The sequence below is a fragment of the Bombina bombina genome, chromosome 11 (genome assembly GCF_027579735.1).
Source record: "Bombina bombina isolate aBomBom1 chromosome 11, aBomBom1.pri, whole genome shotgun sequence".
Lineage (NCBI taxonomy): Eukaryota > Metazoa > Chordata > Amphibia > Anura > Bombinatoridae > Bombina > Bombina bombina.
Genome location: NC_069509.1, coordinates 88173908 through 88201086, shown reverse-complemented (window position 1 = coordinate 88201086; position 27179 = coordinate 88173908).

The window sequence follows — 27179 nt, the reverse complement described above, 5'->3', positions numbered from 1 at the left end:
ATTCTTGAATTGAATCACAAACTTCTATTCCGGTGGTATCTTAACCCCGGCAGGATTAAACACATATACCCTAAAGCCAATACATCGTGTTGGAGGAGATGTGGTGCTGTAGGCACCGTGTCACATATTTGGTGGCAGTGTAGATATTTGACCCCCTTCTGGAAGGGTATAGAGAGCCTCTATAAAGAATTGAGAAATTCTTTTACATTAACACCTGAAAATGCCCTTTTTAACTATAAACTCGGGAAACAATGTAAAATTAGATGGAAACTGTTACAAGTAGGTCTCAATAATACTAGGCAACTTATCGCTAGGAAGTGGAAATATACATCAATTTCTACACTTCAAGAGTGGACAGTAAATACATCTGAACTTCTCATGTTTGAGGAGTATGCATACTTAAAGGGACAGTCTAGACCCAATACTTATTCTTTATTATTTATTGTTACATACCAGACAAGCATCCTGCAACAGGTTCCACATCTATAAGCTTGTAATGCTAAAAATAAATACACAGAGCGCCTCCTAAAAGGCTAAGACACTAGTAGTGACAAGATTATTTAAATAAAAAATATATTGAAATTCTATAGGGGTATATAAAATATTTTATAAGCTACTTATAGCTAAAATATACAAACAAGATACAAAAGTGGATCCACTTAAAATTAACAATAAAATATGCATATATCTATATAAAAAACAATACAATTGTGGTTAAAAACCACAACAATATACAATCTTAATCACAAAATAAATTACAATAAAACAGCTGTTGATGGTTGGATAAAAAATATAAATATATAAAAACATCAATTTACTGAGTAGGTGTCCATAAATATGTAGGTCCCAAACTTTAAATTCTTTCCAGAGAGTGAATGTCCAATATGAAGATTCTATTTTAAACAGTTATCCTTATATATCCCTCGATAAACGGTGAAATGATGAAGTGTGTAAAAAAGAAAAACGTAGTGGTTTTCAAATCAAATTTCAAAAATTATTGTGAATATCCAAAAAATCCTGAAAAGATGATGTGATGAAGTGGGCGTGAATAATCAAAAATGTGTGTACACAAAAATGAAAAAAGAAAAAGGAAAAAATGTGTCTTTTTTAGGGGCACATCAGCCAGTACCCAGAGTAATAGACAGAACATCAACAAAAAGAAAAAACTCACATCCAGAGGAATTTCTTACACCTACGGAAAAAAGAAAACTCGTAGAAGCAAGAGAGGAGGAAATAAATTGAATAAGAATAAAAATCAAAGGGTAAATAAGAATACAAATGAGAACGAAAATAAGCAAAAGAACACATGTAATACTGTTTCATCATCCGGAGGAATCTATAATTTAAGTACTGTAATACTATAAGAAAAGGAAACTTAAATATTAAATTATGGTTTGTCCTTTGCTCCATCTAGAGGCCTAAACAAATTTGAAACCTTTGTTAATGCAAAGGAATTCATCAGAAGAATGACCTTAAAAAGGCACTTCATAAAATCTCCTTTAGAATCTTATACATCTTATTATGGAAATATAGATGTAGCTAACAATGATTTAAGGTTGAGCCCATATCGACACACCGATCTAAAACCCAAATCGTCTTTTTTTCCAGTGACTAGTAAGGGTAATGCCATCGAAACATTTGAGACAATGGTAGTCAAAGAAATAAGAGACATAAAACCTAAAAAATTTAACAAATACAAACATAATTTGTCTAAAGAACAACTGCACACCATTAGGAAATTGGAAAAAAACCACAATGTGGTCATCAAACCAGCGGACAAGGGTGGGGGGATTGTTGTCCTGAATAAAGAGGACTACGATCAAGAATGTCATAGAATTTTATCTGATGACCAAACTTATGAAGTATTGAAACAGAACCCGGCTGAGGGTTACAAAAGGGAGTTAGACAGACTCTTAGGAGAAGCCAAAAACAATGGAATACTGAACGATAAGGAGTTCAAGTATATAGGGACAAAAGACCCAATAACTCCAGTAATATACTACCTCCCTAAGATACATAAGTCCTTGGTGAACCCACCGGGTAGACCAATAATTTCAGGCATCGGATCATTGACAAGCAATCTGTCGGAATATGTTGACAGAAACCTTCAGAGATATGTTATGGGACTACCATCCTACCTTAAAGATTCAACCCAGGTTCTGAACATATTGAATAATATAGAATGGAATGACAATTACATATTATCTACATGCGACGTCACATCCCTCTATACTAGCATACCCCATGAGGGAGGTATAGAGGCGGTGGAACTTTTCCTGAAAAAAGATGAAGAAGTACCAGAATTACAGAGAAATTTTATTCTTGATGCGATAAAATATATTTTAACACATAACTATTTTAATCATAAGGGTATTTTTTACAGACAGACGTGTGGCACAGCGATGGGGACCAGGTTCGCGCCGAGCTACGCTAATTTATATATGGGGCAGTGGGAACACATATTTTGGGAATCCTGCCCAGCTAGCGCGGACCTGGTCCTCTATGCACGCTATATTGATGACATTTTAATGATATGGAAAGGCACAAAGGAGGACCTATTACACACAATACAGGTTATGAACAATAATACCAAAAACTTAAGATTCACTTTTGAAATCAGTGCCAAGGAAATTACATTTCTAGACCTGAAAATTGAGGTGAAAAATGGAATATTGGAAACATCCACGTTCTTCAAAGAAGTGGACTGTAATAATTATATCCACCAGGAGAGTTGCCATCATTTCAAGTGGAAATCCAATATTCCTAAGGGACAATTTCTTCGCCTTAAGAAAAATTGTTCAAACCCAGAAAAGTGGGAAGAACAAGCAACAATACTTAAAGGGAAATTCTTAGAGAGAGGCTACGAAGAGGATAGCCTAAACCAAAATATGGAAGAAGTCCGGAATAAAGATAGAAGAGACTTATTGAAATATAAAAATAAAAACAAAAATAAGATGGGCTTGTCAACCAATAGTGAAGATACTCTTATTGTCCCATTCATTACAGGATATAGCGAAAATAGATATCTAATAGAAAGAATAATCCGAAAACATTGGCCACTCCTGAAAGACGATGAAATTATAGGAGAAAAACTTCCACCTAACCCCACATTTATTTACAGGAAAGCCAACAATCTCAAGAACATATTGTCCCCTAGTGTTCCCAAGACTCTGAAAACAACTAGCAAAGATGTCTTTGGTAGAAACCTAAGGGGTTTCTTTCCTTGTATAAACTGTAAAGCATGTGAAAGGGGAATAAAAACACGAAACTTTATTTCACACAATTCTAAAGTGAAGTATGAAATTAAAGATACAATAAGATGTACAAGTAAGGGGGTCATCTATATGATACAATGTAACTGTGGTCTACAATATGTAGGCCAGACCTCCAGACTTTTGAAAGACAGAATCAAAGAACACCTGTTAAAAATCAAGCATAAAAATGTAGACACACCACTATATCGGCATTTCACGCAGCAACATCAGGGAAGACAAAAAGATCTTAGCTACATAGGTATCCAATTGGTTACAGCCAATTGGAGAGGGGGGAACTATGAAAAGAAACTATTAACTGCTGAATCAAAATGGATTTTCAATTTAGATTGCCTTTACCCTAAGGGTCTTAATAACAAAGAAGATCTATCTCATCTTCTTAAGTTAAGATTATAGCCGCTGTTATTATTCTATCCTATAGGTGTAGCTTAAATAGGTGCATGTATTTTCATACTAGCATAGATTAGGCACACCCCCACATAGAGTATATGTAGGCATTTGAAAGAGATAGGTCTTATTGTAATTGTGATTTCAAGTACTTCTGTTAATATAACCATGCACCCCCCCTCTTCACCTGCCACTTTGCATTACTATTACTGATGGAGAGTTTCAAATATTGAAATATTTTAATATTCTAATTTTTACATATTTTAATTATGTTTACAATCGATGTTCATTATCCTAATGTTTTTATCATGTGTATCATTCGAACAATTTAATTATATTTTAATTATGTTTACAATCGATGTTCATTATCCCAATGTTTTTATCATGTTTATCATGTTTATCATTCCAATGTTTTTTAGCCCTGGGTCGTCTCCATATAGGAGGCTATATGACAATGTTTATCTTAATAGGTTTCTTGATATTTCTATATATCAAAAAATATATGATTTTTTATGACATTCCAGAAGACATTCTATACGCTTTTCCTAAATAGATATCTCTATAGGGACAGTGATATTATTGCTTACATTTTAGGACCCTTTTAGATTGTTATATTTTTTAAATAAGAATCTTCTATTTTATTTTATTCCTTAATAGTGTCATATCCACTATAATATTTATTACTTTGATGTCTTCCCTAAGTAGAATACATTTTTCATTCACTCGTCTTTTCTGTCAAAGAAGGGCCTAACAAGCAGCCTTACAATTTTCAAAAATAGCTAGTTACCTTAAGATAGTTTAAGCCTATTTTCAGATCAGGCATGGTAAATCTAAATATATGACTGAAAATTGCTCTATTCATTCACTCTTATATTGGTTTCCATGGTGATAAATGACTGAACACACACTTCCGGTTTGCCGATTTTAGGCAAATATTATCTTTCAAATATTAATGAAACAAATAAAAATGAACATGTACTTTATTTGAAACATAGCATGAATTTACAATGAAACTAGGAACATATATACAAAAATAGAATAAACTCAATAGTACTTCCAGGTCATCAGGAACAGGAAGTAGAGGTTATATATTTTTTTACTTCCAGGTCAACAGGAACAGGAAGTAGAGGATATTTTTTTACTTCCAGGTCAACAGGAACAGGAAGTAGAGGTTATTTTTTGGCGCCAAAACCACACTGGCACTTATTGGCCAGTAATAGCTATAAAAGGAGCTACCATGCTAATCCATCTATAGTCTTGATAAAGGCCCAGTTCTTAGGGCCGAAACGCGTTGACATATATGGTAAGCTTCTTTTCAATTACTGACTAAGTTTGAATAGCAGTTTTGCACTATGTTATATTTGTTTTATTACAGGTATATCTTTGAATGAATTGATCCCTGAGACATAGGATCCATTTCTGTATTTTTTCATCGTTTACACACAGGAATAACTTTTTAGGAGCATCTCTTCACATCTTGTATTCACATAAGGGTCACTTTATAAGTGTGTTATTCACTTTAACACATCCTAAATATTCATTTGGATTATTTTTTCACATTTTTTCCTTTTTCTTTTTTCATTTTTGTGTACACACATTTTTGATTATTCACGCCCACTTCATCACATCATCTTTTCAGGATTTTTTGGATATTCACAATAATTTTTGAAATTTGATTTGAAAACCACTACGTTTTTCTTTTTTACACACTTCATCATTTCACCGTTTATCGAGGGATATATAAGGATAACTGTTTAAAATAGAATCTTCATATTGGACATTCACTCTCTGGAAAGAATTTAAAGTTTGGGACCTACATATTTATGGACACCTACTCAGTAAATTGATGTTTTTATATATTTATATTTTTTATCCAACCATCAACAGCTGTTTTATTGTAATTTATTTTGTGATTAAGATTGTATATTGTTGTGGTTTTTAACCACAATTGTATTGTTTTTTATATAGATATATGCATATTTTATTGTTAATTTTAAGTGGATCCACTTTTGTATCTTGTTTGTATATTTTAGCTATAAGTAGCTTATAAAATATTTTATATACCCCTATAGAATTTCAATATATTTTTTATTTAAATAATCTTGTCACTACTAGTGTCTTAGCCTTTTAGGAGGCGCTCTGTGTATTTATTTTTAGCACTACATTCACCTTTTTGGGGGCGCTGGTACCCACAATACTAGGAGCTACAGACACAAGGTTGAGCGCTGTCAGATTTTATCAGATCTATAAGCTTGTAAGAAGTACATGAAACTTTTAAATAATTGTCGTTTGTTAACAGCCAAAAATGGCCTCTAAGCTCCGCCCACAGCTTTTTTCTTGTGCAGTTAGCCAACTTCTTGTGTGACAGTTTGGCAGTGCACGTTTAATATTTTTCAGTTAGCTATTTTAAACAACACATGCAGTTTTTTTTAGCACAGCCAGAAATGCAGGGGACGTTTATTGTAGGCGGACCGGCATTAACTCATACAACTAGCAATAATTATTGTGGCTTTCTAGTGGCAGTTCTGTTTGCTTTTTACTAGTGAAGTTTTTCTACTGCAAGTGATTGTAATCTTTACAATCTCGTGGTAACAAAATGTATTTTCTTCAATTATTGATTTATGTTATTGTTAATAAAGTCTTAAGAAGTTTAGTTCCTCATTACTTATGAATAATTATAAAACAGTTGTTCTGCTATCCCAGTCTGTGCAGACAGACACAGCTCTGCACCTCCCCTTCATAAAGGGCAAGATTACAAGTGAAGCGCTAATTTATTGCAAATGGGCAAATACCAAGAAAATAAAACAAATTAAATAGAAGTAAATTAGAAAGTTGTTAAAATTGTATTCTCTATCTGAATCATGAAATAATTTTTTTGGGTTTCCTGTCCCTTTAAGATGGCGGGGACAATTGTGGGGTGGGGGAGGGAAGAGAGCTGTTTGGGAGGGATCAGGGGGTGTGATGTGTCAGGTGGGAGGCTGATCTCTACACTAAAGCTAAAATGAACTCTTCAAGCTCCCCTGGGCATAATACACGTGTGGTGCGCAGAGGCATTTAGCGGCCTTCTAATTACCAAAAAGCAACGCCAAAGCCATATATGTCAGCTATTTCTGAACAAAGGGGATCCCAGAGAAGCATTTACAACCATTTGTGCCATAATTGCACAAGCTGTTTGTAAATATCAGTGAGAAACCTAAAGTTTGTGAAAAAATTTGTGAAAAAGTGAACGATTTTGTTAATTTGATCGCATTTGGAGGTGAAATGGTGGCATGAAATATACCAAAATGGGCCTAGATCAATACTTTGGGATGTCTTCTAAAAAAAAAAAATATTTACATGTCAAGGGATATTCAGAGGGGGGTAGTTATCAAAGCGTCTAATATGAAGCATTCGCGACGGCAAGTGCGCTCGCCACACATCGACATACATCGCCGTCGCGGACCGTAATACGTTCGCCTTAGTTATCAAAAAAACAGTCCAAAATAGGCGCGTCAAGTACGATGCGAAGAGCCGCGTACTTTTGTTAACTAAACAGTCATTGATGTCTCATCGATTCAAGCTTTTCCCAACTTTATTTATATCTCCAGTACATTCAATGAACAGAGCACATAACATACCTTGTCAGCAAATGATTAATATATCTATAGATAGATAGATAGATAGATAGAGATATATTAAGATAGATATATACACACTGCAATTTGTTTTACTAGCAATATTTTAAAATATAGCAAGTAGCAGACATAATTCATATCAAAATGTATATTTCTTGGTCTGCAAAATTTAATCTATTGGACATATTTATCCTTATAGTTTCAAGTGTAACGTGTATGTATATATACAGAGTATATGTATTTAATAACTAATATCTAAACGGGATATGACAAAAATATTTACAACAGTGGGAGCTAGATGATCATTGAGACATTTCTTTTCTCTATATATTAATTCATTGCGCAAAGTAAGATTCAACAATGTGCACTAAAGAGAGTCATACTTGGAGCCTAATTATGTAGAAACATTCATTTTGTATTTTCTATTTCAATTCCGGGTCAACATATTTTCTAATTGACATGTTTCTTTTGCAGCATCATATAGAGAGATATAGATAGATATAGATATCGATATATATCTATCATATATTGTTTGCTATCCCCTTCAGATATATAAATATAATTTACACCTGTGACAGCTAGCTTATCTATGAGCCTATTTTTTTTTTTTATTTTTTTATATCAATAAATTTTGTCAGGTTATTTCCCACACTGTGCACAAACTATGTAATCAGTAATATTTAGAGAGAGACACACTTGTAGCCTAATTCATTACAGGCATTTAATTTTTAATTAAAATTATATGTCAAGCATTGCATGTCACCTCCCCCCCCCCTCGTGTCTACATATTTTCTAATTATTTTTCTTTTGCATCACATATATTTATAGATATCTATCTCTCTCTCTCTCTCTATATATATATATATATATATATATAGATAGATATGAGAGATGTCTCTCCCTCTCTCTGTTTTGAGATATATATATTAATATATAAATATATATATATATATATATATATATATTTCTCTCTCTCTCTCTCTCTCTCTATATATATATATATATATATATATATATATATAAAATTTAATATCTCTCTCTGTATGTATGTACATATTTTTAAATGTCAATTTCCAATATACTAATAGATGTGTTTATGTATGTATATATATATCTCTATATATATATATGTATATATCTATATATGTACATACATACATAGCAAGAGATATTATGTAATAGATAAAAATAGATAAAAATATTACTCATAATACTACTCCAAAGTTAATATTCGAAGCATTAACAATAACATTTGATGTGTATTTTCACGTTACTCAGATAATCTATTTTACTTGAAATAGCAATGCATATGTGAAAGTAAATCATATAACGCTTCTAATTTTACAAATATCTGGCGGACCTTATACGACAGTGCGGATAAGGTCCGCAAGACCTTGCTGATTATTCTTTCTCTATTCAGCATTGCACTGGCAGCTCTTCTGTGCTCCTGCTACAACACTGCACCCTGCAGACTTGAGGATAATTGACTACCAGCAGGGAGTGTCAATCAACCCGATGGTACTGTTTCATTTCTAACGTTTGAGATTACTGTCCGCCTCATAAGATCAGTTGGACGGGGTTATTGATCATCAGTCTTTATACTGCTGCTCCCTAACTTGGGTTTCTGTTGATTCCTAATTTCCAGAATCACATCTCCTTAATAAATGTGTGTCAATGCATCTATGTGCTTTCATTAATCAGCAGCTATTGATTTATAAATATTGTAGCATATTTATAGTTTTTTTCTTGATTTTTGTCATGTCACTATAAATTAATCATTAAATGAATACAGTGAGACAATAATAACTATAAAATAAACAATTTTTATTCATATTATTTTTTTTTTTTAAATAAAACAAATTTAAATGATTAAATATCATTCAGGGCCTGCTGTATGTTTCGAACTGCCCTGGCAACAGCTCTTAGGGCCTCAGCCAGTTCATCGAAAACTGGCTGTAAAAATTGACCAGTTTGGGTCCCCTGATCTCGATCTAGAAAAAGAAGAAAATAATGTATGTTAGATAAATTATTTATCAATATTTAATTTGTCAAACATTATATTCTTTCAACTTACATTCAACCATAGGCACCTCCTCCTCTTCCTCCCTAGGCACCTCTTCCATGAAATCCACGTCTTCCTCCTCTTCCGCCCTAGCCACCTCTACTGCTGGTGAAAGAGCTTGTGCCTCTTCTATTGGCGGTATTTGGTCTTCTGTAATAGATGAATCATAATAATGAATAAATATTAGTAAGATCAATGTCATATTCCAAATTTAAAAAAAAATCCATTAAAAACAATTTTATAAGTCTGCAAAATGACTTTTTTGGTTTATAAATAAATACATCAAGTGTAAATGAGAAATTAAAAAACAATCCTTTCATGTTATATAAAGAGATTCTAAATGTTTTCAATCATGATAATTTAATGAATTGTTCTATTATATTTCTAAGAAAAGCATATCTAGATTTTCTCTGTAGTTGAAGATTTGTTAATCATCAGAGATGCCTTGATTACATGACACATCCATATGCAATCTGATTACTTCATCAAATGATATATATATATAATGAAGTAAATGGATTACCACTATACTGTCAACTCTAAAAAATAATCAAATCTTTATCTAGATTGTGAAAGTAAATCTTTCGTTTTATTGTCCTTTCAACATGCTGCCTTTAATAACATGTAAAATAACAAAAATTGTAAAGTTAAATAATTCAAACACAGTATGATAATTTTCAAATTACCATGAGGAGCTGTTATAAACCTCGAAGGCAATGGTGGTGAGGAGCGGTTGCTCCGTGGCGTAGCCATAGAGACTGGCCGAATATAGCGTGGTACCTGGGCACGCCTGCGATCTGTTAAAATATAAAGTTGTATGTACACATTAGATACAGGTTAAATATTATTATTGAGTTATGTATCTTCAGCATCAATGCATGAGAGAGAAGAGAGAGAGAAGGGAGAAGAGAGAGAGAAGAGAGAGAGAAGAGAGAGAGAAGAGAGAGAGAAGAAGAGAGAGAAGAGAGAGAAGAAGAGAGAGAAGAAGAGAGAAGAAGAAGAGAGAAGAAGAGAGAAGAAGAGAGAAGAAGAAGAGAGAGAAGAGAGATTAGAGAGAGATATAGCTTTATATAGATATATAGCTCTATATACATACATATCCATATGAATATCTCTCTCTCTCTCTCTCTCTTTTTATATATATATATAGAGAGAGAGAGAGATAGAGATATATATATATATATATATATAAATATATCTTAAATATATTATTAAACTTTGTTTCATTGTTAATAAACATGATGGAGCATGAATGTTTTATTTAAAGTCTCTATAGATTCAATTATGTTGATAATCTAATGTTTAACTAAATTGTATTGCATTGATCCTCTACAGCAGTGTTTTTCAAACAGTGTGCCGTGAGAGATCCTCAGGTGTGCCACGGCAGACTTACAACAGTGTGAACAACAGTGTGACATATATTTTTTTTTTTTTTTTTTTATACTCCCAGTGCAGGGGTAGTTTGTAGGAGGCATGGCATAACAGCACAATACATACAGTATGTGTTTGTGTACATATATATATATATATAACCAACAGACATCAACATATAATTCGTGGAAAAATTTGTTCGTAATCAGTATCCATAAACAGCGGTGTAATCAGTGATGTTATGATGTAAACATTCCACCCAGGAACCCCACAGTTGTGGGAAACACCAAACTATCCTGTAAACTTGTGTAACATCCAGTAATGAAAAACACAAATGGACTCACCACACTTTTCGGAAGCCCACCATAGGAATGGAAATACCTGTGTTTGCAGTCCAAAATCACAATCTTGCAAGTAGCTTGAAATTTGAGTCGCAAATCCCTGTGAGTGGTAAGCTTCACCGTGCCGCCTCTGTGACACACCTGTTCAGTGCAAGGTGTGAGACTGCTCCAAGTTCCGGTGCTGCTGGGGCTCTCCAAAAACCCGTAAGATTCAAATAGTGTTACAAACAGCAATCAAACAGTTCACAGCTCCGAAGCAAGGAAAGGCAGGGAGAGATATCGGTAATTAAAATGTTATATATATTTATTATTGCTTACATTAAAAAATGTTTCACAAGGCACAGCAAACAAAAAAGACTTTCGGCTGACGCGTTTCCTGCCTTAGCGGCAGTTCATCAGAGCACAAAATTCAGTGTTAGCAGCAGGTGTTTAATCAGGTACGGGTCTGAGTCTTAACCAATCACAATAAGCAGATCGGGTGTAAAAGTTAACTCTATCATTACCCATACTGACTATATAACTTCCGCGGCTAACATTGTATTAATCATACAAACAGTACAACTTAAAACTAAAGACTAAAAACATGTAAATCTGTAACATACTGTAACTTTCTGGAAACAAAGTAAGATATAACATTAGAGAGAAAAGTTATATATATATACATATATCTTTCTTTTTCTAATCTCTAATTTATAATTTTAGAAAAATTTAGGTTATACTCTGTAGATGTAATACAGGTGGAACTTAAGTTAGCTGTTGCAACACAGTAGCTATAGAAGTATATAAAGTCAAATACAACTTGATATAAATAAGCAAGTGCAGCAGCCGTTTCCTATGTTCCAAACCTAACATAATCTATTGAAAAAATACACGATCGTATACTCAGAAGAATTGTTAACCATGGGATTTTGTTGAAAGAGTAGTGTGAGATAGCTTACTACAAACTAACGAATGTTAGTAAATAACCTAATATAGCAATTAATGAGCTCAACCCACACACATCCTTATGTCTTATAATATTTTTCAATATCAGACTGTGTTAGATGAAGATTAGCCTCTCGATAAAGCAGACTATATTGCAAAGAGTCACATCAGGGTAATGTTTAAAGAAAATTTACCTATCAATATACAATTTAATATCACTAATTTTATTAATACCCATAGGGCTTCCAGTTTTGAGGGTATATATCCAAAAAACTTCTCGCTTAGCGAGAGCTTTATATCTATCCCCACCTCTTATACCTAATTTAACCTGTTCAATACCTTGAAACCTAAACACACTGAATTTATCACTATGAGAGAAAAAGTGTTTCGCAACAGGAGTTTTAGGCTCCTCAGCCTCTAAGGACAAAAGATGCTCACGTATTCTCTCTTTGAGACTTCTAGAGGTGAGTCCTACATATTGGAAATTGCATTGTGTGCAAGTAATAAGGTATATTACAAAATTTGAGTTACAATTTAATCTCTCGCGAATTTTGTATGTTATACTGGTAGTACTAGAGACACTAAACATCTACTAAGACAAATACAGGACTTTCAGTGGAAAGAGGGTTACAAATTTGCAACAATTGATGCGATATCGTTGTATTCTTGCATCCCTCATGATTTAGGCATGTGTTCCATCAAAAGAATGCTAGAGCGATACTCTGGATATGATAATAAATTGATGGATTTCATCTTACAGGCGATATCATTTTTGCTTAACCATAACTATTTTGTTTTCAATGGAGAATTTTTCTTACAATTAAGGGGTACAGCGATGGGGGCAAAATTTGCCCCCTCGTATGCAAATCTTTTCCTTGCAGATTTTGAGATCGGGAAAATCTTTGGTGAGGGGAATATCTATAGTAACCATATTAAACTATATACTAGATATATAGATGATATTCTTATTGTGTGGGGAGGCACTGACAATGAGTTATTTAATTTTGTTGAATTTCTTAATAATAATTCGAGCAACCTTGGTTTTACCTACAGTGCGTCCTCTGACAATATACCTTATCTAGATGTACTTATAGGCCATACTGATCTTGCCTTAACTACTGAAGTCTTTAGAAAGAAAGTATCAGGGAACACCATACTGAGGGCTGACTCTTTACACCCTAATCACTTGAAGAGAGGCATACCGAAAGGTCAGTACATAAGGTTACGACGCAATTGTACTAGTTTAGAGGATTATTGGAGACATGCTAATGATCTCACATCACGTTTGGTTGATAGAGGTTATGAATATAAGAATCTTCGGGATATGTCATTTAGGATTGCAGATATGGACAGAAAGAGTCTGCTTGCTGATAACAACAAAAATAGAAGTAGGAATAACAGAATAAGTGGTCAGCATGGCATCAATTTTATAACCAAATATAGCAGACAATATAATGATATCTGCAATATCATTAGGAGAAGGTTACCATTATTGGAGAGGGATGAGGATTTAAAATTGGTTAGTAAAAACTGTAATTTCATTTCTAGTAGATCAGACACAATAGGTGATATGGTTGCCAAAAATTTCAGTTCTAAGAATAGTGGTAATAGCAAAATGGTAAGCTGGTTACCTGGCAGGGTAGGCTTTTACAAATGTGGAGTAAAACCCTGTAAGAGCTGTGATTACGCATTAGTTGGGGACACTTTTTCCTCTAGTACTACCAGTATAACATACAAAATTCGCGAGAGATTAAATTGTAACTCAAATTTTGTAATATACCTTATTACTTGCACACAATGCAATTTCCAATATGTAGGACTCACCTCTAGAAGTCTCAAAGAGAGAATACGTGAGCATCTTTTGTCCTTAGAGGCTGAGGAGCCTAAAACTCCTGTTGCGAAACACTTTTTCTCTCATAGTGATAAATTCAGTGTGTTTAGGTTTCAAGGTATTGAACAGGTTAAATTAGGTATAAGAGGTGGGGATAGATATAAAGCTCTCGCTAAGCGAGAAGTTTTTTGGATATATACCCTCAAAACTGGAAGCCCTATGGGTATTAATAAAATTAGTGATATTAAATTGTATATTGATAGGTAAATTTTCTTTAAACATTACCCTGATGTGACTCTTTGCAATATAGTCTGCTTTATCGAGAGGCTAATCTTCATCTAACACAGTCTGATATTGAAAAATATTATAAGACATAAGGATGTGTGTGGGTTGAGCTCATTAATTGCTATATTAGGTTATTTACTAACATTCGTTAGTTTGTAGTAAGCTATCTCACACTACTCTTTCAACAAAATCCCATGGTTAACAATTCTTCTGAGTATACGATCGTGTATTTTTTCAATAGATTATGTTAGGTTTGGAACATAGGAAACGGCTGCTGCACTTGCTTATTTATATCAAGTTGTATTTGACTTTATATACTTCTATAGCTACTGTGTTGCAACAGCTAACTTAAGTTCCACCTGTATTACATCTACAGAGTATAACCTAAATTTTTCTAAAATTATAAATTAGAGATTAGAAAAAGAAAGATATATGTATATATATATATAACTTTTCTCTCTAATGTTATATCTTACTTTGTTTCCAGAAAGTTACAGTATGTTACAGATTTACATGTTTTTAGTCTTTAGTTTTAAGTTGTACTGTTTGTATGATTAATACAATGTTAGCCGCGGAAGTTATATAGTCAGTATGGGTAATGATAGAGTTAACTTTTACACCCGATCTGCTTATTGTGATTGGTTAAGACTCAGACCCGTACCTGATTAAACACCTGCTGCTAACACTGAATTTTGTGCTCTGATGAACTGCCGCTAAGGCAGGAAACGCGTCAGCCGAAAGTCTTTTTTGTTTGCTGTGCCTTGTGAAACATTTTTTAATGTAAGCAATAATAAATATATATAACATTTTAATTACCGATATCTCTCCCTGCCTTTCCTTGCTTCGGAGCTGTGAACTGTTTGATTGCTGTTTGTAACACTATTTGAATCTTACGGGTTTTTGGAGAGCCCCAGCAGCACCGGAACTTGGAGCAGTCTCACACCTTGCACTGAACAGGTGTGTCACAGAGGCGGCACGGTGAAGCTTACCACTCACAGGGATTTGCGACTCAAATTTCAAGCTACTTGCAAGATTGTGATTTTGGACTGCAAACACAGGTATTTCCATTCCTATGGTGGGCTTCCGAAAAGTGTGGTGAGTCCTTTTGTGTTTTTCATTACTGGATGTTACACAAGTTTACAGGATAGTTTGGTGTTTCCCGCAACTGTGGGGTTCCTGGGTGGAATGTTTACATCATAACATCACTGATTACACCGCTGTTTATGGATACTGATTACGAACAAATTTTTCCACGAATTATATGTTGATGTCTGTTGGTTCATTATTCTTTATCTCCGGTGGAAATTTGTTTCAGTATATATTCTAAGTAAACATCCAAAAGTGTTAATAATACATTTAAAATGGCTGCTATCAATGATACATTGAGGAGGGAGAGATCGGAGAAATTATTTAAAGGCACAGCAAATGTTGAAACTAAACTAGATCTGGGAACATTGTTTGTTAATAAAGAAAAAATACACATCAAAGAATTGAAATTATGGTGGGACATAGAGTTTTTAGAGCATTATCTGGATGAGAAGAAAATACCAAGGGGTTTGAGACTAAAGAAGTTTCCAGCTTTTCATAAGGATTTTCCTGAATTCATGCTCTCTTGGAATCAGTCCCTGACAGATTGCTCTATAATATTGATGGAGAAGCTAGTAAAATTTAAAAAAGATCAGAGAGAAAGTATCCTGTTGGAAATAGATCTACTGGACAAACAATTAGAGTTATTCCAAGAGGATGAGAAGCTGATTCATTACCAGAGCCAATTGGATGAAGTACTGGATAAATTGAGTACTGAATTATCTGACAACAAATATAAAAAATATGAAAGGGACACTAAAGATTATGATCTAGGAGTAGTGTACAGCTGGGTCAATGAAAGACGAATACAGAGAAGGAAACAGAAGCCGAATTATAAAGGTGACACCAACAATGATGGCAATAAAAATAAGAGTATGAAAAGGGTCACGTTTTCCAGTTTTGAAAATACTACCGGTACTAGTGACATCAGCTCTACGTCGGTTGCCACCGTAGCAGCTACATCTCCGGAACTACCCACAACCTCCACACCTATCAGAATGCCTATATCGGCTGAAATTGTGGGGGGTACTAGATCAAAAAACGGGGCAACCATGATGGACGACACAAAAGAAAAAAAGATAAACAAAGAAAAAACAAAAATTCCAGGAGACAACATAGAGACTGCAACAGTCGTACCGAGGTATCCGAGCCGCAGGACCCAGTGGAAGAGGAAGGGCCACAAAAACAACAAGTAATCAACCTATCAACCGTTGCACTGGACTCTAATGAAATTGCAGTTTTATCCAAGGGACTTGGTTTTTCTCCCACTAGGGATTTCAATTTGTTTGACACGATATTAGATATAAATAAATTTATTCGTAAAATTACTCTGAATAAACATTTCAGGGGTGCTGTGGAAACTAACCAACCTGCTATTGCACCTTCGAACACACAAGCTTTGAGTGACACATGTAACTTTGAGGTATTATGTGATATTGTGTCCTTATGTGCATTGCAGGATGGTAGTAATCTTACAGATGGGTGTGACAAACAACAGTCTATGAGGAAAACTGTACCTAGTAATTTTTATCCAGTCCATGCTAGAAATGATGTTATAGAATTATTTCATTCGATTCTGGAACAGGATCTAATTGAGTTATCAGAAAGAACAGAGAGTAATAAGGCTAGTGGTAATGTGAAACACAAAAATCTAAATAGGAATGAAATCTGTGCTTTGGAAAAACTCACTAAAAATCCTAATTTGGTGATAGTTGATTCAGATAAGGGAGGCTCTATTATAGTTTTGGATAAAGCAGACTATATTGGTGAGGCTTACAGACAGTTGGATGACACATTAACCTATAGGAAGCTTACATTTAATCCAACAATTAAATTTCAAAGAGAATTGAGACATTTATTAGATCTAGCTTTAGAAAATGCGATACTCACTGACAAAGTAGTGGAATATATTTATGTGGAGTATCCGAGGATACCAATCTTTAAATATTTGCCAAAGATACACAAGTCTCTCACTAATCCCCCAGGGAGACCAATTATTTCAGCTATTGGCTCCCTGGGGGAAAGGTTGGGAGAATGGGTTGATGCTCAACTACAGCCCATAGTACAGTCCCTGCCAGGTTTCCTTAGAGACACTAAACATCTACTAAGACAAATACAGGACTTTCAGTGGAAAGAGGGTTACAAATTTGCAACAATTGATGCGATATCGTTGTATTCTTGCATCCCTCATGATTTAGGCATGTGTTCCATCAAAAGAATGCTAGAGCGATACTCTGGATATGATAATAAATTGATGGATTTCATCTTACAGGCGATATCATTTTTGCTTAACCATAACTATTTTGTTTTCAATGGAGAATTTTTCTTACAATTAAGGGGTACAGCGATGGGGGCAAAATTTGCCCCCTCGTATGCAAATCTTTTCCTTGCAGATTTTGAGATCGGGAAAATCTTTGGTGAGGGGAATATCTATAGTAACCATATTAAACTATATACTAGATATATAGATGATATTCTTATTGTGTGGGGAGGCACTGACAATGAGTTATTTAATTTTGTTGAATTTCTTAATAATAATTCGAGCAACCTTGGTTTTACCTACAGTGCGTCCTCTGACAATATACCTTATCTAGATGTACTTATAGGCCATACTGATCTTGCCTTAACTACTGAAGTCTTTAGAAAGAAAGTATCAGGGAACACCATACTGAGGGCTGACTCTTTACACCCTAATCACTTGAAGAGAGGCATACCGAAAGGTCAGTACATAAGGTTACGACGCAATTGTACTAGTTTAGAGGATTATTGGAGACATGCTAATGATCTCACATCACGTTTGGTTGATAGAGGTTATGAATATAAGAATCTTCGGGATATGTCATTTAGGATTGCAGATATGGACAGAAAGAGTCTGCTTGCTGATAACAACAAAAATAGAAGTAGGAATAACAGAATAAGTGGTCAGCATGGCATCAATTTTATAACCAAATATAGCAGACAATATAATGATATCTGCAATATCATTAGGAGAAGGTTACCATTATTGGAGAGGGATGAGGATTTAAAATTGGTTAGTAAAAACTGTAATTTCATTTCTAGTAGATCAGACACAATAGGTGATATGGTTGCCAAAAATTTCAGTTCTAAGAATAGTGGTAATAGCAAAATGGTAAGCTGGTTACCTGGCAGGGTAGGCTTTTACAAATGTGGAGTAAAACCCTGTAAGAGCTGTGATTACGCATTAGTTGGGGACACTTTTTCCTCTAGTACTACCAGTATAACATACAAAATTCGCGAGAGATTAAATTGTAACTCAAATTTTGTAATATACCTTATTACTTGCACACAATGCAATTTCCAATATGTAGGACTCACCTCTAGAAGTCTCAAAGAGAGAATACGTGAGCATCTTTTGTCCTTAGAGGCTGAGGAGCCTAAAACTCCTGTTGCGAAACACTTTTTCTCTCATAGTGATAAATTCAGTGTGTTTAGGTTTCAAGGTATTGAACAGGTTAAATTAGGTATAAGAGGTGGGGATAGATATAAAGCTCTCGCTAAGCGAGAAGTTTTTTGGATATATACCCTCAAAACTGGAAGCCCTATGGGTATTAATAAAATTAGTGATATTAAATTGTATATTGATAGGTAAATTTTCTTTAAACATTACCCTGATGTGACTCTTTGCAATATAGTCTGCTTTATCGAGAGGCTAATCTTCATCTAACACAGTCTGATATTGAAAAATATTATAAGACATAAGGATGTGTGTGGGTTGAGCTCATTAATTGCTATATTAGGTTATTTACTAACATTCGTTAGTTTGTAGTAAGCTATCTCACACTACTCTTTCAACAAAATCCCATGGTTAACAATTCTTCTGAGTATACGATCGTGTATTTTTTCAATAGATTATGTTAGGTTTGGAACATAGGAAACGGCTGCTGCACTTGCTTATTTATATCAAGTTGTATTTGACTTTATATACTTCTATAGCTACTGTGTTGCAACAGCTAACTTAAGTTCCACCTGTATTACATCTACAGAGTATAACCTAAATTTTTCTAAAATTATAAATTAGAGATTAGAAAAAGAAAGATATATGTATATATATATAACTTTTCTCTCTAATGTTATATCTTACTTTGTTTCCAGAAAGTTACAGTATGTTACAGATTTACATGTTTTTAGTCTTTAGTTTTAAGTTGTACTGTTTGTATGATTAATACAATGTTAGCCGCGGAAGTTATATAGTCAGTATGGGTAATGATAGAGTTAACTTTTACACCCGATCTGCTTATTGTGATTGGTTAAGACTCAGACCCGTACCTGATTAAACACCTGCTGCTAACACTGAATTTTGTGCTCTGATGAACTGCCGCTAAGGCAGGAAACGCGTCAGCCGAAAGTCTTTTTTGTTTGCTGTGCCTTGTGAAACATTTTTTAATGTAAGCAATAATAAATATATATAACATTTTAATTACCGATATCTCTCCCTGCCTTTCCTTGCTTCGGAGCTGTGAACTGTTTGATTGCTGTTTATATATATATATATATATATATATATATGCTGTATTAGGCTTCAATGTGTGATTGTTTTTTTAATTTTTGGATGGTGGTGTGCCACAGGATTTTAAAATGTAAAAAAGTTTACCATGGCAAAAAAATGTTTAAAAAACACTGCTCTACAGTAATAATTTCTTTGTGTTATGCTAATTTTTGTTATTGAAGTAAATAAAATACAAAAGAAATATCAAAAATAAAAGGACTGCTAAAAAGGCAATACGATTCTTGAAGAAATCAAATATATAATCATGTAACACAATAAAATATCAAAACAATTATGATCCACTAATGTAATTGTTCATTGAATTGCGTCATTTAAGTATCCATCTATCTATTAACTTCGAAGACAATCACTTGCACATTCGGACCTGCGCTCTCAACGCTTCATAGCGCTCTGTCTCCCGCCGCCTAAGGTCCGAAAACCTTCTCAGACAGCTTCGACGTGTCCGGGTAATCCCGGACACCCTCCTCATCCTCCGCATCATCTCATAGATGATGCGGTCCCTATGTTCGTGCTGAATCCCCCTTACCCCGCCTATGCGACGGGGAAAGTACCTGTTCATCCCATACACAAGTATTAGCAATTCTCCCTGGGTGAATGGGGTAGACATACTTGCACTAAATTAATAAAAAAAATTCTGAATTTTTTTTAAAGTGCGACGTATATATAGCAATCATAGAGAAATATCATTGGTTGTTGCAAGTGTACATAAAAATATCAATATTTGGTTGGCGGATTATATGCAGCACGTGTTACATTTTCACATTATCTAACACATGCGCCACTAATTACTTGCATGTCAATAATAAACAATTCAAAATACAAACGATTGTCGAATCATACGTCCTTTAAATTTCAAAGATTGAAATGTTCCTTTATTTACTGTCAGGTATAATGCTGTCGCCTTAAAAAATTAAAAGGTGTATTAATATTTCGTCAACATTCACTTAGGCCCAACTGTTATGTTTGCAATGAATAGATTTGCAAAAATAGTGAAAAAACATTGATGGCGACATATAAATAAGTGCTAATAATCCGTCATGCTAGTCTATAGGATGTCATACATATATACTAGTATTCATCCCAAACAAACATTTACAATTCTGCCTGAGTGGATGTAGACAGCATTATTACATTAAAAAAAATATATTATTGATTATTGCGACGGCGATATACAAAATAAATCCAAATGTGATTGGTTATTGTTTGTAAATAAATATGATATTCGGTTGGCTGATTGCATGTCTCACGTGTTCACTATAACTTTCTTTGCATGTCTCACGTGTTCACTATAACTTTAAAGTGTAACAAAAGTTTTTGCTTGTCGGTTTATGTTTCACAGGTTCATAACTTGCTGGTTAACTCCTTATAAACAAATCATACGACAGTATTAAAGCAACGTAAAACAAATAATTTTACTTACGGTTTATTGAAATAAATTGTGATTGCCTTGTATTCATGCGGCTACAAAGTAAATGCAAAAAATTAAAGAGATCCCTCCTGTCGGACAATAGACCTCAAAGTAAAAAATAAACTGACCCCTTTTATAGACAACTATGACACACTGTAGGCATGTATGACACACTGTAGACACGGATGACACACTGTAGACAAGTATGACGGCTTCCCCGTCATAACATAATTAATACTGCAACATAGATGTAATATTAAAGATTATCTAAGACATCGAGATCGTTCGATCGTTACATTAAATGGGCGTCATACATGACGTATTCATATTAATATTAATTGTTTTATAATTACAATAAATAAAAATTACAATTGTTAACTGCTAATTTATATATTTTTTTAAAGTCTATAAAAGGGAATGTAAAATGGAGTCTAATCACCTATGCTTTACAAGAGCTGTAGGTACAAGAGCTACAAGACTGTTTAGATATTTATTTACATTGCTTATTTATTTATTCTCTTGCTGCTATTTTTATCTTTGTCATGTCTGCGCCTGGTAAAACAAAGTCAGGGCGCAGCATACAATTTAATCATGAGCAAAACAAAGTTTTAGTGACCCTTGTTTTACAGCATTACGATTTTATTATTGGTTCTAAAGCCCAGAGAACCTCGCTCTCCAGGAAAAAACAAATCTGGGGAGCAATCGCTGACAGTGTGTCCGCCGAAGGGAATTATCCAAAACTGGCGGATGCATGTAAGAAAAGGTTTTCGGACATCAAAAGACACTTAAAGGCCAAGCTGGCCAGGGAGTTACAGTCTGCACGTCGGACGGGTGGTGGTGAGCCATATGTGGCTGAACTTACTGAATATGAGGTTCAGCTGCGGGAGAAGCTGGGAGCAAACCTAACGCTCGGTCTGGATTTAGTGGGGCATGATACTGATGAGTTGGCAGGTAAGATGATATTACTTGAAATCTTCATGTTGCACATTTTTGTGATTGTTCCATCAAATGTTTATTAAAGGGACATAACACCAACATTTTTTATTTTATGATTTAGAAATAGAATTTAATGTAGAACATAATTTAAAGTTACTTATATTATCTAATTGGTTTGATTCTATTCAGATTATTTGATGAAAAGCATATCTATATATGCTCAATAGCTGCTGATTGGATGATGCACATAAAAGCATCATGTGATTTGAAAAACATTGTGCATTGCTTTCTCTTCAAATAATGAAATTTTACAAATAGAGAAAAAGAAGATATGAAAGTCAATAGAAATGTGTTTTACATTTATATTCTCAATCGGAATCATGAAAGAAAGATTTTCGGTTTAGTGCCCCTTTTAATATCATTATGTGCAATATTACTGATATTTTATTTCTTGTATTTTGTTGAAGCATCTACCAGTGCAGCAGCTGCTGTGGCTGCTGATGCTGAATCCGAGAGTGAAGATGATGAAGATGAAGATAATACACTGCTATTGCCCGTCAGTATCCACACTGAATCCAGCCACAGCTTCTCCTCGGCCGCCACGCACCCGGACATTATGTGCAGCACCCCTGATGTAGCAAGCATTGGCCGATCTACAGGTATGTTTAATATTATTAGCTTGCTTTGAATTTATTTGTTTTCACTTGTCTGATTAGTCTAAATTCTAAATATGTATATTCATTTTTATTTATCTAGTTGATGTCCGAAGGGCTTTAGGACCACCTCCAAGATCTACGATCTCCTCCTCAGGTAAAAGAAAAAATAAAAATAGAATGTTATCTTACTATCTTTCTTTGAAAATCCTGAATGTAAGCTTAAAAGACAGGCCATTTTGGATTTACCACCTGGGTACCGCTTTTTCATTGTTCTCTATATGTAACCATCCAATCAAAAAACGGTCGTCATTTTATTGAAAAATAATGTGCCTGCTGGTATTATTACTTTGTATAGATTTTCAAGGAAATATAAAAAGAAAATCATTATTGATAATAGGATTAACTAATAATCTTGATTAATATGTAATGATCTATCTGAATTATGTAAGTTTAGTTCTTTCTAGACTATCACTTTGATGATCATTACATATATTTTAATTTACAACTCTTTAGAAATTAAAATGAATTTTAGGTTTGGATAATCACCTGTGTATTGCATGACCATTCTTTGCGGCCTATTTACAAAACAACAGTGCGGATCAGGTATGACAGACATAGCTGAATGTGTAGAGCAATAAGTTCTCAGAAATCAGAGCAGGTGGACAGGGTTATGGAGCAGGGGTCTTTAGACTGTTGCTTCATAAGAGTTTTTTTCAAAGAGTCAGTATACTCCCAATAAACACAGCCCTTAAAGCTACATAAGGAGCTTGATAAATGGACCTCTATGTCTCTCTCTCTCTCTCTCTCATATTTTAACCGACAAATGGAGTTGTAGGTACAAATTTTATTGCGAGCATCCAGGCTTTACACAACATGCATTTATAATCATACGTATAAAGAAAGCTGCTCCATACCCTTGACGCTATTCACCACAATTGAGTCTGATCTTGTTTATTGAACAACACAGTGCTGACGGGCCATTGTCCATGACTCTGAAGGGGGCATTCTCTACATTCAGTGAGTTATTGAGGACATGATCTGCACTGTTGCATCATGTCCAACCGAAAAAAGATAAATAGGCCTAGAATATATTCTCTGTGCAACATCATTGTCAATACTTAAGCTCATAACACCATTAGTGGTGCTTGTAATCATGTCATTGATTAATAAACAGAATAAACCGAGTTTTATATTGTTGAATGTATAACATTGATGTGTTAAAAATGATGTTGTACGGTCATTAATTATAAAAAAAATTGAATATGATATTTTTGATACTAAGCCACTTTAAAAGTATAAATTAATATACACATTCTTATTTAGTTTATAAATTTCAGAGAACATACAATATACAAATCAGTATTTTTAATTTCTTTAGATGCAGAGCGCGCATTACTGACTTCGGAGGAGATCGACTGTTGTCTTCGTGAGCTGAGAGATTTCACAGAGGAGTCGTCCCTGGGAGAGAACCTATTTCCAGAATCACAGGATCAGGGACTCTCCCAGGGAACATCAGAAATAGGTTCTCTCAGCCGTTCTGCCCCTCCTGACCCCGAACAACCAGCTGCTTTGGACCCTGGTGACCCTCATGCCCCTGTTGGTCATGCCCCATCAGCTCATGGCCATGCTGATCCTGGCCACCGACTGCCTCGCATCACTGATGAGGAGGCAGTCGGGGAAATGTTAGATCTGGCCAGGCAGTACCGGGCAGAATACCGTGAGTTGCGTGGGGCATTACGCTTATCTATTGACCAACAGGGGCAGATATTAGATCGGGTCATCTCAGTAGATAGGGAAAGATTAGATATAGAAAGGGAAAGGTTTAGAGTAGAAACAGCTAGATTAGATTTAGAGAGGGAAAGATTTGAATATGAGCGACGTAGGGACAGTATCAGAATAGAGTTAGAGAGGGAACAATTAGAATTAAATAGACGTATGGATAGTTGTCGATTAGAATTGGAGAGGGATAGGTTAAATTTGGATAGGGAAAGATTAGCTTTTGAGAGGGCCAGAGCAGCTGAAGACCAGCTAGAACGGCAGCGTCGGGAGAGGGTGGACGAAGACAACAGGGTTTTAAATCGTCAGATGATTTTAAACTTTGGGAGAAGGGCAACAAGGGAGAGATCACCCACCCTCTCTCCCTCACCCAAAAGAAAAAAAGATTAGGGTGTTTTAATGTGCTCATTTTATTAGGGTTTTTAATCTAAGTTTATTTTTCAATTATTTTAAAATTTAAAAATATGAATAAAATATTTTTAAGTTTTAAAGTAAATGTCTTTATGTTTTTATGATTTTTAATTTAAAAATATGTCAATAATATTTTTAAATTATGTTAAAAATGTCGATGTTTTTACTATTTTTAATTTTTGAATATGTAATGAATATTTTAAAATTAAATAAATGTCGATGTTTTTATGTTTTTTAATTTAAAAATATGAATAAAATATTTTTTAAATTATTAAATTTTGTAACGTTTTTATTATTTTCTATTTAAAAATATGTATACAATATTTTTAAATTATTATATGTTTTTCTCTTTTTATGAGTATTAATTTAAAAATATGATAAAATTTTTTTATTCTAGTTTGAAAATAAAAATATTTTTTTAAACATTAAAAAATGTGTTTGTTATTACTTTATTCACACGTTAAAAATGACTGATGTTCTAATTGAATGCATAAGTAATATATTAAAGGGACACTAAACTCTAAATCTTTCATGAATCATATAGAACATACAAATTTCAACAACATTACAATTTAATTCTAATATTTATTTTGCTTAATATTTTAGATATACTAATTTGAAGAAAAAACAATGCACATGGGTGAGCCAATCACATGAGGCTTCTATGTGCTGCAACTAATCAGCAGCTACTGAGAATATCTAGATATGCTTTTCATCAAAGAAGATCAAGAGAATTAAAAAAATTAGATAATAGAAGAAAATTAGAAAGATGTTGAAAAATGATTTATCTTTCTAAATCATGAAATAAAAAATGTGGGTATCATGGCCCTTTAAATACTCTTATTATTAAATGTTAAATTTAATAAACATATTACATTTTATTTTATTAGAAGATTTATAATATTGAGCTTTTGGCTAAAAAGTTATTATAATAAAGTGAACTTGAATCAATATTTATGTTTAAAATATTAATTGTTAACATGTGATATTCACATTTTAAAACACTTTTGCTAATTGTTTTTATATCTTTATTTTAAAATTAAAGTCCATACCCTTGGACAGAACTTATTTATTGGTGGATGAATGTATACACCAATCAACAAGAACAACCAAGGTAGTTCAAGAAAATGGGTTGGCATGTAAAGTTACAAAAATGAATTTTTTTTAAAAAAATATATAAAGATTAGTTTTAAAAAACAATTGAATAATTAATAATTTTATTACATTTGTATGCTCTATATAAATAACACATAAAAAATCATTAAGTTCGGGGGTCTCTTTATTCGTTAAAACATTATCAAAAATATATTTAGAGAGAGAAAACACTTAATACATAGAGATATTGAAAGAGAGAGGGTTTGTGTTAGAGAAAGAGGGAGGGATTGTGAGAGAGAGAGATGGATTGTGAGGGAGAGAGGGAGAGAGAGGCGATTGTGTGAGAGAGAGAAAGAGGGGGGATATTGTGTGTGAGAGAGAGAGAGAGAGAGAGAGAGAGAGAGAAAAAGAGGGGGATATTGTGTGTGAGAGAGAGAGAGAGAGAGACAGAGAGAGAGAGAGAGAAAGAGGGTGGATATTGTGTGAGAGAGAGAGAGAAAGAGGGGGGATATTGTGTGAGAGAGAGAGATTGTGCGGGGGGAATGTGAGTAAGAGAGAGGAATTGTGAGGGGGGATTGTGAGAAAGAGAGAGAGAGAGAAAGAGAGAGAGAGAAAGAGAGAGAGAAAGAGAGAGAGAGAGAGATTGTGCGGGGGGAATGTGAGTAAGAGAGAGGGATTGTGATGGGGGGATTGTGAGAAAGAGAGAGAGATAGAAAGAGAGAGAAAAACTGTGATGTAGATAAAGACAGGCCGCACCAAAAAAAACATGTATAGAACTGTAGTGCATTGCTGCTAGGTCCATTAATGAAAAAAATAATTGTATCTTAGATTTTAGATTATTATAATGTGACCGTTAAAATTAATATACATAACATTGAGCTCATGCACGTTAAAGGGACAATGAACCAATGAATTTCTTTTATTTTTTATGCAGATAGAGCATGACATTGTAAGCAACCTTTTAATTTACTACTATTCACTGATGTTCTTCATTATCTTGTTAGATTAATTGTAAATGCAAGAATGTAATTATTTTTTCTGGAACATTTATGGTGATAAACCTGTTTATTCTAAAACACAAGTATGCCTAAATTAATTAAATAAAATGGTCATTTAAAAAAAAAAAATACAGAATATTAATATATTAATAAATATTTATTGTTAGAGCCTTACAAATAACAAAAGAGTCAAGTGTA